The following is an 18,725-nucleotide window of genomic DNA, read 5'->3' as shown; positions in this document are numbered from 1 at the left end:
GAGTCTTGACAGTTGCCCAGGAAATTCTAGTGAAGGAGAATATGGACAAGCCTGCTGGTCAGATGGTACAGCAGATACATTAAGGCTGAAATTTTGTGGTTTGGCTAAAGCATGTGGGATAAAGGAAATGACAGGAAATAAGATGGAAAGAGTGAGCAGGGTGATGGTAAGCTCTCCAAATCTTCTGATCTGGGAAATTCCGTGATCAAGTGCATATTTTTTGAGAGATAGCTCTGATGAGAGGGATGGAGTTTGACTTGAAAGGGAAGAGACTAGAAAAGAGATCACTTAGGAGTCTGCAGTGATAGATCATGAGAATTCAAATTGAGATGACTTGGAAAAAGTGAAATAAGGGTAGTTACAGAAAATTTTCAGTGATAGAAGTATTAGAATTTGAAGACAAGAATAGATTATGTGAAAGGAAATGTATTGAGAGTGATAATGAGTTTTCTAATTTGAACTGGGTTGAGAGTGAGGAATCTTTTATAGATGAGTACATTGGATTTGAACATATAAATATTAACATTAAAATACTTATTTTTCTTTTTCCCTTTTGTCCTTCTTTTACTTTTTCTTCCTTCCTCTTTCTCTTGTTCCCCATCATTTCTTGCTTACCTTTCAGTTTTTCTGTTTGCATTTCATTTTCCAATGGATTTCACAACAATAATTTGAGGTGTTAGTAGTTAATGTTCGCCTCTTTGTGTTGTTCTAACATTTCTAATGCTAGATTATTATCCACTTTTTTCTCTCACAGTTTTGGAACTCTATGTAATTGTCCTGGGGAACTAAGAACTTGATCTCATTTTGCATTCATGAACAATAGCATTCTCATATGCTTTTGATGAAATTGTGATTAAAATAATGATATTGAGCGGTAGTCAATATTCAATGTATGTGCCTTGCTAAAACTAGGCTTTAAGATAACTTTACTTTCAGTTCCTGTAAAAAATCACTTATTAAAAGGAGTTATATTCATAGATTGTTTTAAATACAATAAAAATGTTTAACACATAATATGCAAAGAACAAAACAAAGAACAAAAATAGAAACAATCCTAGGAACAATGATTTGGTAAACAAAAAGCTTGATCAATTATGTGTTTTAAAATGATGGCAAAAAACCCTAAGAAACTGTCTCTTAAATTCATCCAAAATGTGATTTATTCCTCTCATCTGCTAGTCTAAAAAGGGAGAGTTTGATTTGATGTGGCCCAGTGCCATGCAAAAAAGAGATATGCCAATAATGTAACTTACTTGACAGATGCATAATATTTAAACCAGATGAAAAAAATCAACATGTTTATTTTTCATCAAGTTAAGGTCAGTAGAAATATTTCTATGTAATGTAATATATCATCATGGGATGTCATCTTGAGAAGGTCAGTTTAGATAAGGAAGAAAAACTTGTAGCCTCATCAAAACCACAACTAAGCCTCCAAAGGAATATAAGACTGTAAGTTGTATTCAGAGGCAGGAATGCTTAGAAACTGCTTTCTTTAAGTCATTTCTGGGATATGGTAACTCTAGCATGTTTTACCGGGGTGTGGGGAGGGGCTTCATTTGGTCTTCATAAAAGTAATGCCTGTCTCTCACAAGGAGAAAAGTCCAATTAAAAGAACGTAAACACGCTTTAAGTGTCATCACATGTTTTCTCAGCACATGTGACCTTTATTTAGCATAACCTTCCCACTCATAGCACAACCAGGGCTGGAGTTACTTAGAGAAATACTGGAAAATTTCCAGGTGACTGGTTAGCTAATTGGCTCTCCTTTCGGGATGTGAGAGAAGTAGAGGAAGGAAGATCGGTTTCCTGATGTTCCTGAAAACTGTTTAGAAATATGGCATGATGGGAGTTTACCAGCTTTGTCCTTTGAGGGGTTGTTATGCTTAATAGAATGTTCCAGTTTCTTCTAGTGTCCAAGTGATGTCATGCAATAAATTTAGCAGCGGAAGGAACAGATATTTTCTCCTGTACATAATTTGGCGTAATGTTTAAACCAATTAACATCCACAGAGAAGAAAGCTGAATAAATAAAGCACCTTTTTATAATGTGCAGTATCTTTAAAAGTAAAATACTAAAAAAAAATTATGCAACATAATTTACACTGGTTCTCTAGTATAATTTAAGGCAACCCTTCAGTGTTAATGTGGTGCACTAAAAGTTCTGTGGTGTCAATAAAAAGTTAAAAGCAAAATCTTTTATTAATACTTCATTCCCAAGCAGGTGTTACAAAGAATTAGTCAGAGATTTTAAGAATAAACAAAGAAAGTGTTATGCATAATCATGTTATGAAATAAATGTGTTTTGTTTCAAAAAGCTCTTTTATCTTCAAAGATTTTAATAGTCAGTGGGGTAAGAGGGTGGTAGCTCTTGTCTACAGATCTTTAATTTAGAGAGTTTTTATTTTTAAAGAATCTATAAGCATCTCTCATTTTTTATCCTTAAATGTGAGAGGTATTTTCAGCTAAATGTCTCCAGTGGTTGTATAGTTATTCACAAAGCATATATCCCTAAATATTTATGAACATCGAATATTCCAGAAATAAATTTCCAGAAAATTAGTAATTTTTTTCCCAGCAAATCCTCACAGAGCATTTACTCAGAGACAGGTACAGGGGACACAAAGCCAGATCTAGAGATACAAAGGTGCAGAAACTGAGTAACACCTCTTCTCTGCCATGGAGACACGCATGTTATTCAAACCACATGATAATCAATTTTCTCTTAATTCTAGTTCTAGCTGTATACGACTGTGTATCAGATATTTTCATCTGGATGTCTTATGTTAATTCACCTTCAAATATCCAAAGCTAAACTACTCATTTCCTTCATCTCTGCCAACAGTCACAGCACCTCCTCCTCATATCCAATGTTTTTTAAGGAAAAAAATCTCAAACTTCTAAAACTGCTAAAGCCTCTCAAACTGCTGAAAACTTCACGTTCTTTTATTTTCTCTTCCTCTCCTTTATCCTTTTACCTAGTTTTGATCTTTTTTCCTATCCTTTGAGTAAATTTGTTATGCAAAAACCCTGACATTTCTGCTTTTAAACTGCTTACTTGCCTTCCTACATTTCACTCCAGAAGAAGTAGCTTGGTGTACAGAATTTGGTTCCAGTCCTGCTCAGCCACTTTCTAGATATGTATCTTTAAGAAAGTTATGGAACATCTCTGTGAGCCCAGGTTCCCTCAGAGGGTTGTTTGGAGGATTAAGAAGACAATGGACAATCTACAGAATGGGAGAAAATACTTGCAAATGATGCAACTGACAAAGGCTTAATTTTCAGAATATATAAACAGCTCATACAACTTAACAACAAAAAAGCAAACAACTCAATCCAAAAATGAGCAGGAGACCTAAACAAGCAATTCTCCAGTGAAGGCATACAAATGGCCAAAAGGCACATGATATAATATTGCTAATTATCAGAGAAATGCAAATCAGAACTACAGTGAAGTATCACCTCACACCAGTCAGAATGGCCATCATTAAAAAGTCCACAAACGATAAATGCTTAGAGGGTGTGGAGAAAAGGGAACCTTTCTACACTGTTGGTGGTAATGTAATTTGGTGCACCCATTATGGAGAACAGTATGGAAATTCCTCAAAAAACTAAAATAGACTTACCATATGATCCAGCAATCCTACTCCTGGGCATATATCCGGAGGGAACTCTAATTTGAAAAGATACATGCACCCCAATGTTCATAGTGGCACTATATACAGTAGGCAAGACATGGAAACAACCTAAATGTCCATCAGCAGATGACTGGATAAAAGAGTTTTGGTATATTTATACAATACTACTCAGCCATAAAAAGAATAAAATAATGCGATTTGCAGCAACATTCATTGACCTGGAAATCATCATTCTAAGTGAAGTAAGCCAGAAAAGAGAAAGAAAAATACCATATGATATCACTCATATGTGGACTCTAAGAAAGAAAAAAGATACTGATGAACTTGTCTACAAAACAGAAACAGACTCACAGACATAGTAAACGAACATATGGTTACTGGGGGGAATAGGGGTGGGAAGGGATAAATTGGGAGTTTGAGATTTGCAAATACTAACTACTATATATAAAATAGATCAACAAGTTTCTTTTGTATAGCACAGGGAACAGTATTCAATATCTTGTAGTATCCTATAATGAAAAAGATATGAAAATGAATATATATATGTATATGTATGACTGAAACATTATGCTGTACACCGGAAATTGACACATTGTAAACAACTATACTTCAGTTAGAAAAAAAAAAAAAGACAATGGAGGTAAAGGACTCAGAAGAGTGCCCATCAAGGTAGGCAGCAATGCAGACTCGCTTTATTATTCCCACCCTCCCTCCAGTTTTAATTCACCCCTTTATCACTTGTGTGAATGTCTGCCTAACTCTAAGCTTCTCTTCCTAGGTCAGGTCTCTCCTTATGCTTCAATTCGCAGAGTAACAATTTACCCTTCTTCTTGCAGACTTTATTTTTTTTAATCGTGGCTTTGGCTGCTCAAAATGGTGTCCCAATTCTCCATTTCCATTAAGATAAAGAATCTTTCAAATCTGACATTTTTCTTTCATTGATTCTTTTTTTTTTAACTGAAGTACAGTTGATTTATAATGTGTTAATTTCTGGTGTACAGCAGAGTGATTCACTTACACATATATAATATTCCTTTTCATATTCTTTTTCATTATAGGCTATTATAAGGTATTAAATTTATGGAAAACAGTATGGAGATTCCTTAAAAAACTGAAAATAGACTTCACCTATGATCCAGCAATCCCATTCCTGGGTGTATATCCAGTGGAAGTTCTTATTCCAAAAGATACATGCACTCCACTGTTCATACTATTTTTTCCTACTAGTGATGCCTCACTCCAGCCAGGTCAACTTCCCTGAGTGTGTTTTTGTGAACATATCAGACATATTTCTGTGCTTCCTGTGCCTTAGCTTCTTTCTTGGCCTCCCATATTCTGCTTCTTCAAAATGTGAGGCATACAGTAGAGCATAAAATGTGTGTGTGTGTGTGTAAATTTATAATTGAAAACTCCTTAAGAAGGAAAAATTTTAAATTTTAATCTCAAATGATATAAATTTGACCCAACATTTACAGACAGTTTATTACCAATTCCTTAAAACCTCTTGCAGACAGTAGAAGAGGAGAGAAAAAGAAAACTTTTCTTACTTTGGTGACGCCAACATTATGTGATACCAAAATAAGACAAGATCATAATGACATTCTCCTTTGTTTTCTTCCAAGAGTTTTAGAGGTTTACATTTTATATGTGCTCTCTAAATCCCTTTGAGTTCATTTTAAATAAGTTATGATATAGTATAATACTTGTGTGTGTGTCAGGGGTGGGGGTTATTTGGCAAACAGATGTCCAGTTGTTCAAGTACCATTTTGGAAAAGACTGTCATTTGAATTGCTTTTTAGCGTTGTCAAAAATCAATTGACCATATTTATGAGGTCTATTTCTGGAATCTCTGTTCTGTTCCAGACATTTATGTGTTTATTTTTTCACCAAAACTACAGATCCTGAGTACTATATCTTTTTAGTACATCTTAAAATAGGGCATTGTGAGTCCTCCAACTTTGTTGGATTTTTTTCCAAAGTTTTTTGTCTATTCGAATTTCTTTACCTTTCTGTATAATTTTTAGTCAGCTTGTCCATATCTCTAAAGCATTCTGCTATGTTTTATGTTAGGTTGTATAAAATTTGTAGATCAATTTGGGAGAATGGACATCTTAATTATACTAGATTTTCTAGTCCTTCAGTAGTATATGTCTCTCCATTTATTTAGAATTTTTCTTATTTCTTTCATCAATGTCTTATAGTTGCAGATTCTGATCATAATTTTTTAGAATTATAAATAAGAACTTCAACTTTTTGAAGGTATTATAAATTGTATACTTTAAAAAAAGTTTCAAATTGTTCAATGTTACCATATAGAAATATGACAAATTTTTACATGTTGATCTTATATCACATGACAAGGCTAAATAGATTGAGTTCTAGGAGCTGTTTTGTGTAGATTGTTTGGGATTTTCTACAAAAACTAATGAGTCATTGGAGAATAGGAACAGTTTCATTGCTTTTTTTCCAAAGTGAATGTCTTTCCTTTCTCTTCCTTGTTTTGTTGCATTGGCTATGGCTTTCAGCGCATTATTGAATAGGTGTGGTAAGAGCAAACGTCTAGACAAAGTTCCTAATCATATACCTACTCAGCTTTCACTGTAAAATCTGATGTGATTGTAGATTTTTGTAGGTGTTACTTTTCAGATTAAGAAAGTTTTCTTCCATTCCAAATTTTCTAAAATTTTTGTTTGTTTGTAAATCAAAGATAGATGTTGACTTTTGTCAAATGTGCTTACTGCTTGAATTGATTTGAAATGAGGCTTTTCTTGTTTAATCTATTAATATGTCAACTGATTTTCAAGTGATGAAACCACCTTTACATTACTGGGATAAATCCCCGACTTCCTCATGATGTAGATTTCTTTTTCTGTACTGCTGGGTTTAATTTGCTAATATTATGTTGAATATTTTTTTTCCTCTATACGGTTTTATTTCCTTGTAATCTGGTAAAATCTGTCTGGTTTTGCTATCAGGATAAGGTTGGCTTTATAAAATGAATTAAAAGTTTTCACGTTTTTATTTTCTGGAAGAGATTTTGTGGAACTGATGGTTATTTGGAACTTTAAATGTTTGGTAAAATTTACCGATGATACTATCTAAGACTGGATTGTTCTTTATTTTTCAGGAAGACTATTAACTACAAAATCAGTGTGTTTTAGCTATCTGTTTATCTTGCTGTTTAGGTTATCTACTTCTTTCAGCATGAGTTTTGATATTTTGTATCTTTCAACAAATTGATTAATTTCATTTAAATTGTTGACTTTATGTGCATAGAGTTGTCCATATTATTCCTTTATTATCTTTGAATATCTGTTGAATCAGTTGTGTTATCCTCTCCATATTTAATAACAAATATATGTATATATTTTAAAATACATATAAATGTCTATATGTACACATATATATGTTTACTGATTTCTTCCTGCAATTTTAATCACTGAGAAAAGTGCCCTTAAGTCTCCAAGCTTAATTCCAGCTTTGTCTAGTTCTTCATTTTCTTCTATCTGCTTTCTTTTATGTATCTGGAAGCTCAGTTATTGGATGCATACACAATTAGGATCCTTATTTGTTCTTAAAAAGTTTACAGTTGACCTTTATATCCTTATGTTATGTTTTTCTTTATCCCTAGTGATTGTATTTTGGTTCTGAAGTCTGCTTTGTCTATCCCTTTTTTTTTCTTTAAATAAATCATGCATGTTACATCCGTTGTCATTTTTAGATTTTTAACCTTCATTCTTCATTATGCTTCTAATGGTTTCTTACAGACTGCACATTGTTGGATCTGGTTTTCTTTTTTATCTGATCTGAAACATCTATCTTATAATTAGTGTGTTTAGATCATTTACATTTAATGCAATTTCTTATATGATTAGATTTACATGTCATTTTTATTATTAGCATTCTCTTTGTCCCTCTATTTTTCACCTCTTTGTTCTTTTTCTGCCTTCTTTTGAATTATTTAATAATTTATACTTAATTCACTGATTTTTTTTTACTGTATTTTTTTGTGTGTGTGTGCATGTATGTGGTTTCTCTAGATATTAAAAAGCATAGTTTTGGGGTATTGTATCATACACAAAATTAAATAAGCATATTTTTGTATAACAATATTTTTATCTGATATACATAAAATATTACTTGATAACCTCTTCTTAGAATAGCTAAACTTGTGATGTAGTTGAAATACACCACTTAATGTCTAAATTTATTTACACTTACATAAAATCTGGATTTAAAATTTTATGACTGTGAAGTTAATAAAAATAATTTTAAAGGTACTTTGGTTTATATAAAGTAAACTTTATATCCATTGAGCTTTAATCTTTACAGATATAATTTCTCATACTTAATTAACTTAACCAAAATTAAATTCTATTAATTATACAACTGAACAACTGTATATTGCATGCTACCACCATACACATAAATGTGATCTGTGTGATCAGCACTGTATTTAGGTGTGTCCCTAATGCCTTTGATTAAATTGTAGAAGAACGTGATCTTTAGTAAAAGGTGTTATAGGAATATGGAAAAATATCTCAAGAAGAAATAAAAATAAAAGAAATAAATTTAGACACATAATATTTTGGTTAAAATGTCAAATAAACATTTTAGTTCACACATAAGAGAGGTGTTTTTTTTTTTTCTGTTTATACATAGTGACCATAGAAGTAGAAGTTCTCAGTTGAAGAATGGTATTGTTGCTAGTGATCAATGGATGAAAAAATAAGCATCCAAGCCAAATATTAATTACTGAGCCCAGAGATGCTACAATAGCAAATACAGTCCTGGAATACTGGATCAAAAGTAAAGTAAATTATAGCAGGAAAGTGTAAACATTCAAGAATAATTATATCACTACTGTAATATAATAATAATAATAATAATGATAATAATACAACCGTAATGGATTTTTGTATTTACTATTAACTAATAAAAAAAAAAAAAAGCAAAGTAAGTGTTACTGAAATGTAAGCATGATTAAATATAAAAAACAAGAAAAATATCAGATTTCAAAAAGATGGTATCAGGCAAGAGGCTACTCTTCTTAATAGTCTTTCATAGTCTATTCTAAAAATTTGTCCCTATCCAGTTAAAGATTAGTGTATAAATAAGTAACAGATAATAAATAATGTTTAACATTTATTATAGATAAATAAGGTCTTATTATTGAAAATAATTTTTTAATTAAAAAATGATTTTTAGGTTTTAAAATGTTTTCAAATACATTCAAACTAGTAGTATAACTCTGGCAGAGCTTACTGCTTTTTAATACATTGCTAAGAATAAACCCGTAATATCCAAGAACAATTGGTTCTTTGTACCAATATATTTAGTACAGGTATATCTGTGATTTTACTTTCAAGATCCTGGCAGATTCTGATTGGAATGCCCACTTATGTTTCTGAAACCAAAAACTTTATGACTCACATAGAACAGCCAAGAAAAAGAAATAATGTAACAAATAAATAAATCGCCATTGTAGGCTAGATATCTTTCCTCTTCCTTTTTAACAGTTCTCTTAGAAGAAAAGTCTTCCCCTCAGTGGACAAACTGACGGAGACTACAGAATACGCTTTTTTCCCCTGTTGTTCCTAGTTCTGTCTGAGTCTTCCTTTGTTCACTGATCTGTGTTAGCAACCTGACACCAGGGAGTATTAGCTTTTGGGGAATGTTTCCCTTCCTCCTTCCTCCATAAACACTGAAGACGCATTGCTGACGCAATGGTTTCAGGTAAAGCCAGGCCTATAGCAATAGTCCAAGGTAGGCAGAAACACATGCACTGTGGTTCAGTTCCATCTTGGTATTGGAAAAGGCAGTCTGCCATGGGCCCCAGGCTTCTCTTCTCATTCTTACTGGGTATGCCAAAAATGCCATGTCCTGACTCTGCTCTTCTTCTGGACCATTTCTCGAGGCTGTGTTTGCAGTGAGATGAGTGAAATCTATCTCTATGCATGGAGCTGGCTTCTTTCCACTCATCAAAAAAACAATACAGCTCCCATAATCAGTGGTTCTCTCTAACAGTGTAACACACTGCATGTGCAAACATCCAATACTGAGCTGTTTCGCCAAAATTCATAAGCTAACCCCTAATGTGACTGTATCTAGAGATCAGGTCTAAGGAGATAATTAAATAAAGTCAAAAGAATGGGCCCCTAATTCAATAGAAATGTGGCCTTATTAGAAAAGGAAGGGAGAGATCTCTTTCTCTTTCTCTTTCTCTGCACCAGGTAGGATCAAGGGAGAAGGTAGCCACCTGCAAACTAAGGAGAGAGTTCTTACTGGACACTGGCCCCACTGGCACATTGACCTTGGACTTCTGGTCCATCAAAAGCATAAGAAAATCTGATGTTTAAGCCACACAAACTGCAGTACTTTGTTACAGCATCCAACAGACTGATATAAGCCCTTTGTATCAGTCCTGTGAAATTTGAACAAAAGAATTATGGGGAACTTCCACAAACGAAAATGAAGTTCTGACCACTGCTTTTGCTGTGATTAATAAAGCCTTTTGTAACTTACATCTTTCTCTAGTACCCTTGACACAATAACAGTCTCACTTTCCAGCTCGCAAGTAGGGTAAAACCTCAGGCCTCATACATTGCTTGATACCAAGATGCCCAGTCTTAACCTAAAATGATCAGCCACTGGTCTGAGTTAGGTATGATGATGATGATGATGCGATGATGGTGATGGCGATGATAGTAGTTCCTCTTGTCCCCACAGCTATGACTACAACCATGACTGTGTGCCAGGCACCTTGTTCAGCACTGCTTACATATTATCCTGATTAATCTTAACAGCTCTGTGAAGTAGCTAACATTAAATAAGGGACTTAACAGGTCTGATATATACATTTTTAGTAGATCATTCTGACTGCTCCATAAACAATAGAATCAGAGTAAAGTTCACAGCTATTGCAATAGTCCAAGTAAGATGTAATAGAAGTTCATAGACACTGTATTGCATCTCTATTTATGGTTTTGAAATAAGTATTTCTGAGATGCCTATAGTCCAGTTATAACACAGAAATTTAGCACAATCAATGTTATCCTATTCTATCTTGTAGTTCAAGGTTTCTAAATGTACTGCTCTTTCTTGATCTACTTAGATTAATTTGATGCAAATCAAATGAAGTTAAGGCCCAACAGTGGTATATCCAAAGCTCAAACTGGTATTTTTGAGTGAGGTTGTAGTCATCTCTGTAGGTTGATCAAAGTTATTAGGCTATTTTTGTTCTAGTGATTCAGTTTCACTCCTTTAAAAAATGTTTTCATAGGGATTTATTTCCAAAATGTATTTATAATGTTCTGTTGACATAGGTTATATTTATGTGAAAAAAAAAATCCTTAACTTCATCTCTTTCAAAGAATCATGCTAAGGCCAGACTCTGGCCCTTTCCTCTCAGACTGACTAGATTTTTTCCTTTTTGTCATATTGTTCTCATAGAGGCTGTAGAAAATGAATGAGTCTCTAGCTTTCAGTTTCCCACATTTCCTCAGGTTAAAGGGTTATGCTAATCTCAGTTCATAAATAGCTGTTTTCTAGTTTTTTTTGTGTGGCTAAAAGAAGGCAGTAATAGATACTTACAAAGTCACCTGCCTAAGAGGGCTTTGACTACCTCTTGAAAATTCCTTCCTTTGGCTTTCTGGAAGCAACTCTTCCCTGGCCCCCCTTGTTTACTGCCCCTTCAGTACTGCATAGTTCAGTACTCAAGTGTAAGGCTCTTTGAATCAACCATCTGCTCCCTATGACTTGTACACTAAATTTTGCAAAGAACATTCCGTCTCTCTGTGTGTTTTTTTAATTGCTTTTTAGGGAGAAGTATTTGCAGTACTGCAAGAGATCTGTAAAAAAGTTTAACAAAGAACTGAGAGTAGTACAAACTATTCATTCTATCGTTGTTCTGAAACATGTCACCAAATACTGAGTAAAACATACCAAAAAAAAAAAAAAAAACCTAAAATTTTATGTGAAAAAAAATGCTTTCTTGGAAATTGTGCTAATTTCCAGAAGAAAATTATTTACTGATTACATTTTATATTTGCATAGACATTATGGGGATTACAAATGCTACAATATTTTTATTAAAATTATTTTGACTAATAAACTGAAAAAATTGTTGAAGTTAATGTTGCCAAAAATGCAGTTCTAATTATATTTTATTTATTCTTATTTACTTGTGTTTTAAGCTGGTGAGTACATTCCTCATGATTTCCTATGGTCTGTTGCTTGAATAGACTCCATTCGCTTTGAATATTTATTGGTTATGGATTCATCATGATCTGATAACCAGTTCTAATTCAGTTCCTTTCCCTGGCTGTTCTTTTTGTTTTTTCTCATTTGGGGAAGCCTATCTAAAAACCAGTTCTGAAGTCTTTATTCATATGTGGACTATCTGTGTGCTCTGATCATCTACATTAAAATATCAATAGGAGATGGCTCCAGGCTAGTCAACTTTACTACTTCATTAACATAGTTTCAGGATGGCAGACTAGTAATAATGTTGCCTACCTAATAGGTTTATTGGGAAAACTAATTAGTTAATACTTGCAAAGGCAATTAAAAAGCCTGGTTTTTTCCAAAGAAATGCACACATCATAAAGGAAATGCAAACATCCCTTCAAACCACAAGACACTGCTGTATTTAAAAAGCTAAGATATTCAATCTAAAAATTATCTGTCAGAATTTTTTCCTTTAATGAATAATTCAACATTTAATCCATTAATATTAACCTTTTCATTTTAAATATAGCCTGATGTCAAATATATATCAAAAAAATCCCTTAGAGTTAGTATGCCCTTTGACCAGAAATTCTGCCTCTAGAAATGTATTCTAAGGAAATCATAATGAATATGTGCAAAGGTCTAATAACTAGAATATAGATCAAAACTGAAATTAGAATAGATAAAAATAAACAAATGAAATGTTCAACAGTAGGGTAAGGGCTACATAAATTATATTACAGTAATAAGTTTAAATACTCTGCAACCATTTTGAAATTACACTATGAAGAATATTTCCTTACAGAAAAACACACTTCACATGGTGATAATAAAAATAGTTATAAAAAATCTGATCACATTAGAAGATATGTTGAGTGATATGTCTAGAGTCCATTTTAGGTTACATTACCAAAAACAGCAAGGAGGTATGTAGATAAATCAGTAGTGAAAAAGTGATTGTTGGATCTGAGTGATGGACACAGGGGGTTCATTACACTATTCTTTCTCCTTTTTTGTATGCTTAAAGTAAATTTATGTAATAACAAGTTAAATTTAAGTATGCATTAGTTTCTGTTTGAAAGTGTATATATATGCATACACACATATTTACACACATAAACATCTATGTGTTTAGGCATGATAAGTATGTGTGTGTGTTTATTCGAAATATAAAGGGATGATTCATAAACTTTGTGTTCTGTTATGATTTTTCATATATATCAAAAAATCTGCAGTCAGCATTTGTCAAATTTAAAATGAGGAAAGAAGCTGTTATGAAGATATATAAAGCTGAGTAACAAATTATTTCTCCATTATATAGGGACTTTAAGTATGAAAACCTTCAGTTTACCAATTACCCAAATAGCCAAAGATCACTGAATTTATCTATAATAGAGGACTTTAATAAATAATCCTTTCAGGAATTTGTGAATATAGTTCATTGATTGTGGAATCAATGGTCATTTCTAATGAATCTGGCATGTTTAATAACTAAAAGCTTGATCCAAACATTATATCCAAAGTAGTGAGACATTTATATTCCAGCAGGCAGAATCATTTAAACCCTGATTAGTTAACAGACTGTATCCATGAGAACGGTGTATTGATTTCAATGGCTTTAATGATTTTCAGTCTGTTGAACCTAGGCACCTTGCAAATTTATGGGCTGGCTTCATTGACTCTTTTGATGTAATATATAGTTGTTTTTAGAAAGTGCTATAAAAAGTTTCTGGCATCTGACCTTCCCTATACAAGATCATTAACCTGTGATTTTTTATTATTTTCAAAGGTCTTTCATAGAGGAATAGTAAATCGTTAATTTTAGCTTGTTATATATAAAAGGAATAAGCAAAAGCTAGGCACTATTGAAAAAATTTTAAAGAAATATTTCATAAGAATTTAGTTACTTGAAATATAACTTTCTAGATGAATGACTTGACTAAAAGAACCTAAATTGAGCTAGTTTCCTACACTGGTATCTGACCCCACTGGGTTACTTGGCAAAAAAAAAAAAAAAAAAAAAAAATAGAGTGTTAGAATAACAACATGTATCCAATGATGGTTTTTCTTTAAATTCACATTTCCTAATTGTGTCTTACAGAATTACATTAACTCTATCAAATCAAATTTGCTGAGTTTTCTATAAAGTTTTGATTCTGAATCTTTTTATACAATAAATTCAATTTCAATATGTCACATTGTTCAACAGAAAAGAAACTAATTCTGCTTTTATTATATACTGTATTGTGAATCATGAAAACCTTTAAAAATTGGGGAAAAATGTTTCTTTCACAGGTTATACCATTACCAAAGATGTCTGGAATGATTAATGAGATCATTTAAATTCTATGTCTGGATTTCACTTAATCTTTCTGCCAAAGGTATGTAAATAAAGTTGAAATCTGTTTTTAGTGACCTTAGGTATAGATATATCTGTTCAAATTTAACCTATGACTTCTCACCAAAATTCTACATTTACTCTCAGTCATGACATTGTGCATGGCTGTCTCTGCAATATTTCTTTTTTATTATTATTTGAATAAACATATGGTCATTTTATGTTTTTAATATCTTCTAGTAAAATTACGTGCTTGCCCTTGTGCTCTTATCCAAGTAGTTAATGTAAGTGTTAAATTGGACAGTTCTGTGGTTTACTGATAGATTTCCCTTTCTAGATTGACATTGATCCATGAACCAATTCAATCATGAAATAAAGACAGAACAAACAAACAAACACTATTGACAGTCTAATATATGCCAGGATTTTGCTCGATGATTGACTTAGTTGCCAAGCATTTTAATGTTGAATTTTACTACATGGGTTAGTAAATGGGTTAGTTACTAGCTATTTGACATTGACCAATGATTTAACTTTTCTGTGCTTTGTTTCTCCAACTGTAAAATATATAACTACTGGTTACAAGTAACCACTTTAAAAAATTATTTTTACAATAAATAATGTATCTGAACCATTAGAACAGTGTCAATCATAGCAAACTGCAATAAATACTGGCTATTGCTATGTCCAACTTACTAAAATCTTCAGCAGTATTTTAGTGTTGAAGTATTATGTGATTATTATTTTTAAATTTATATTCATATCTTATGCATGGTCAAAGAATAATACAAAAGTGTACGCAATGAAAGGAGAAAATCATGCTTATCTCATACCTGTAATCCTAGTCTCCAGATATAATGGCCACCTAGAGTTTCTTGGGCAAAGTCTCAGACATATTCTGTGCATGTTCATATAAATACTTCTTTCCTTACTAACACAAATTAGGGCATACTATCAGAGACTGGCTTATATCCTACTGTTATTTCACTTAATATATCTTGACAGTTTTATATTTCACTAAATATAGGGGGATCTCATTCTTTTTAATTAGCAGTTTGATGTAAAATTAATTAGCCTTTTTATTCATGGATTGTTAAGTTGTTTCTTTCCTTTTTTAAAAACCATAACCAATGTCATGATAATCATATAATAATGTGTGTGTGTGTGTATATATATATACACATTTGAAATATATATATATTTGAATACATGGATACATGTAACTGTTGAACAAATTCATTCAATTACTCTCTGGTTCACTGGGGGTGGGGTTGTCTTTTAAATGTTTTATAGATACTGTTACTAAACTTTTGTCCATACTATTTGCACCAATATAAATTTTCACCAAAGGTAAGTGATTATATGTGTTTTATCACATAATACTAACACATTCATTTAATTTCTATATCTGTGAATAGACATATTTCCCTATTTGCTTGGTATTTCATTGCAGCTTGGAAATTTACTGTAGTTTTTCTTTGTTTTTTTTTTAAATATAAATACATTAAGGGTATTCTATTTTAACAGTATATACAATTAAAAGAGAGAATCCCTCTCATCTCATACCCGTAGTCTTAGTCTTAGGAGATAATGACCATCTACAGTTTCTTGGGTGGATCCTCAGACATATCCTGAGAATGGATGTGTATATATATATATATATGTATATATATATATTTGCATTTTTCTGGCTCAAATTAAGGCACACTAATAGAGACTATCCTAAACCTTACTACTATTTCACTTAATGTATCTTGACAGTTTTAGATTTCACAAAATATAGGAGTTTTTTGGAACTCCTACAGAACTAGTATATTTTAGTTCTTTTCCTTCAGTTTTTCCTTTATATATTACCACTGCTATTACATTATTTGGTTGTTTAAAGGCTTTTAAATTTTATGTAGTTAAGTATATCTTTGTATGACTTCCACTTCCGTAATTGACATTTTTGGGTAATTGCTCATTTTTTCCTAGTACTTTTCATTTTTAATATTTTACATTTAAATCTTTCATTCATTAGAAAATTATTTTGGTGTAAATTATAAGTTAAGAACCAAGCTTTTATTTTCCAAATAAAAAAACTCAGTGGACCCAGAAGAGTTTACTGAATGAAACATATTTCCCCACTGCTTTGAAATGTCATTTTTATCATGTATTACATATTTAAATATTTATACTTCTCTCTATTCTATTCAAATGATCAGTCTATTCTTTTGCCAGTAACACAGTGTTAGAATTGCTGTAACTCTTTATATTACAATGTGTTGAGTCAGTCCCCATTCATTACTCATCATTTTTCAAAATGTTTCTAATTATTCTCACACAACCCTTAGTGTTAGCTTCTCTTATCTTTCAAAAAATATGTTGCTGGCATTTTTATTCAGATGTAATAAAAGTATATTTTTATTTTTAATAGAACATTATTTAGTCTAATAAATAGAAAATATAATGAAATAATATCACTATTTTTAGTTTCTCTATAGAAAACCTGTTTATTTATATATATTAATCTTATAATCAGCCATTTTACTAAATCCTACTGTGGATTTTAATGCTTTTTACAGTAAATTTGCTAATATTTTTCAGATATATAATCATATAATATTTTTAAATGATAGTATTATTCTCATTTGTCAGTTTTTACACTCATATTTCACACTCTTCTCCAGTCAAATTGTCTAATATTTCTATTATAATGTTAAACAGCAGTAGTTCTAAAAGCTTCCTTGTATTGCCTCTGATTTTAGTGTCATTCACTTACATAAATGGTTCTCAAACTTTAGCATGAAATAATTCTTATGAAAGGCTTGTGAAAATATAGATTGCTGGGTCCTACACCCAGACTCTTAGTAGGTTGTGGGGAGGGGCACATTTGTATTTCTAACAAGTTCCTAGGTGCTTCTGAAACAACTGGTCCAGGGGCCAGACTTTGAGAACTGCCTTATGTTATCATGCTATTGCGTATGTTGCTAGCTTTTCATTTGAAATACACATGTGCTTTTTTAAATTTAATTGAAGTACAGTCAGTTTACTATGTGTCAATTTCTGGTGTAGAGCATAATGTTTCAGTCATACATATATATACACATACTCGCTTTTGTATTCTTTTTCACTGTAGGTTACTACAAGATATTACAGTTTCCTGTGCTATACAGAAGAAACTTGTTGTTTATCTATTTTATATACAGTAGTTAATATTTTCAAATCTCAAACTCCCAATTTATCCCTTTCCACCTCCTTTCCCCCCAGTAACCATATGTTCGTTTTCTATGTCTGTGAGTCTGTTTCTGTTTTGTAGATAAGTTCATTTGTGCTTTCTTTTTTCTTTTTTTAGATTTCACACATGAGTGATATGATATGTTATTTTTCTTTCTCCTTCTGGCTTACTTCACTTAGAATGACAATCTCCAGGTCCACCCATGTTGCTGCAAATGGCATTATTTTATTCCTTTTTATGGCTAAGTAGTACTCCATTGTATAACTATATCACAGCTTCTTCATCCAGTCTTCTGTCAATGGACATTTAGGTTCTTTCTATGTCTTGACTATTGTATGTAGTGCCACTATGAACATTGGGGTGCATGTATCTTTTCAAATTAGTGTTCCCTCCAGACATATGCCCAGAAGTAGGATTGCTGGATCATATGGTAAGTCTACTTTAGTTTTTTAATGAATCAAAAATACAAATTTTAGCAATGTTCTCCTAGGGCAGGCTACCCAGGCAATAGAAATAAAAGCAAAAAGAAATAAATGGGACTTAATTAAACTTACAAGTTTTTACACAGCAAAGGAAACCATAAGCAAAGCAAAAAGGCAACCTATGGAAATGGGAGAAAATATTTGCAAAAGATGAGACTGACAAGGGCTTAATTTCCAGAATATATAAGCAGCTCATACAACTTAATAAGAAAAAAACAAACAAACAACCCAATCCAAAAATAGGCAGAAGACCTAAACAAGCAGTTCTCCAGTGAAGACATACAAATGGCCAATAGGCACATGAAAAAATGCTCAATAGCGCTAATTATCAGAAAAATGCAAATCAAAACTACAATGAGTTATCACCTCACACCAGTCAGAATGGCCATCAGTAAAAAGTCCACAACTGATAATTGCTGGAATGAGTGTGGAGAAAAGAGAAGGCTCCTATACTGTTGGTGGGAATGTAGTTTGGTGCAGCCATTATGGAAAACAGTATGAAGATTTCATATATGCTTTTGATTATGTTAAGGGGCCTTTTTTTTTTAATTAAGAATTTTGTCAGAAATCGATGTGAAGTTTTTCAAATCCCTTTTTGGAAATCATGGAGTTGACAAATTGTTTTATTACTTTTCCATATTAACATGATGAATTTCAGTAGTTCTAATATTGAAAAGCTTTAGCATTCAGCAAACTTGATGACAGCATTTTACTTTTTAACATGCTACTGTCACATTATGATTAACATTTTGTTTAGAAATATTTTTCCATTTTATTAAATTTGTATTTCTGCTTTAAATATTAATGTTAATATTGTCCCA

Source organism: Camelus dromedarius, chromosome 6 (genome assembly GCF_036321535.1).
Source record: "Camelus dromedarius isolate mCamDro1 chromosome 6, mCamDro1.pat, whole genome shotgun sequence".
NCBI classification, from domain to species: Eukaryota; Metazoa; Chordata; class Mammalia; order Artiodactyla; family Camelidae; genus Camelus; species Camelus dromedarius.
Note: the sequence above shows the minus strand (reverse complement) of the source record.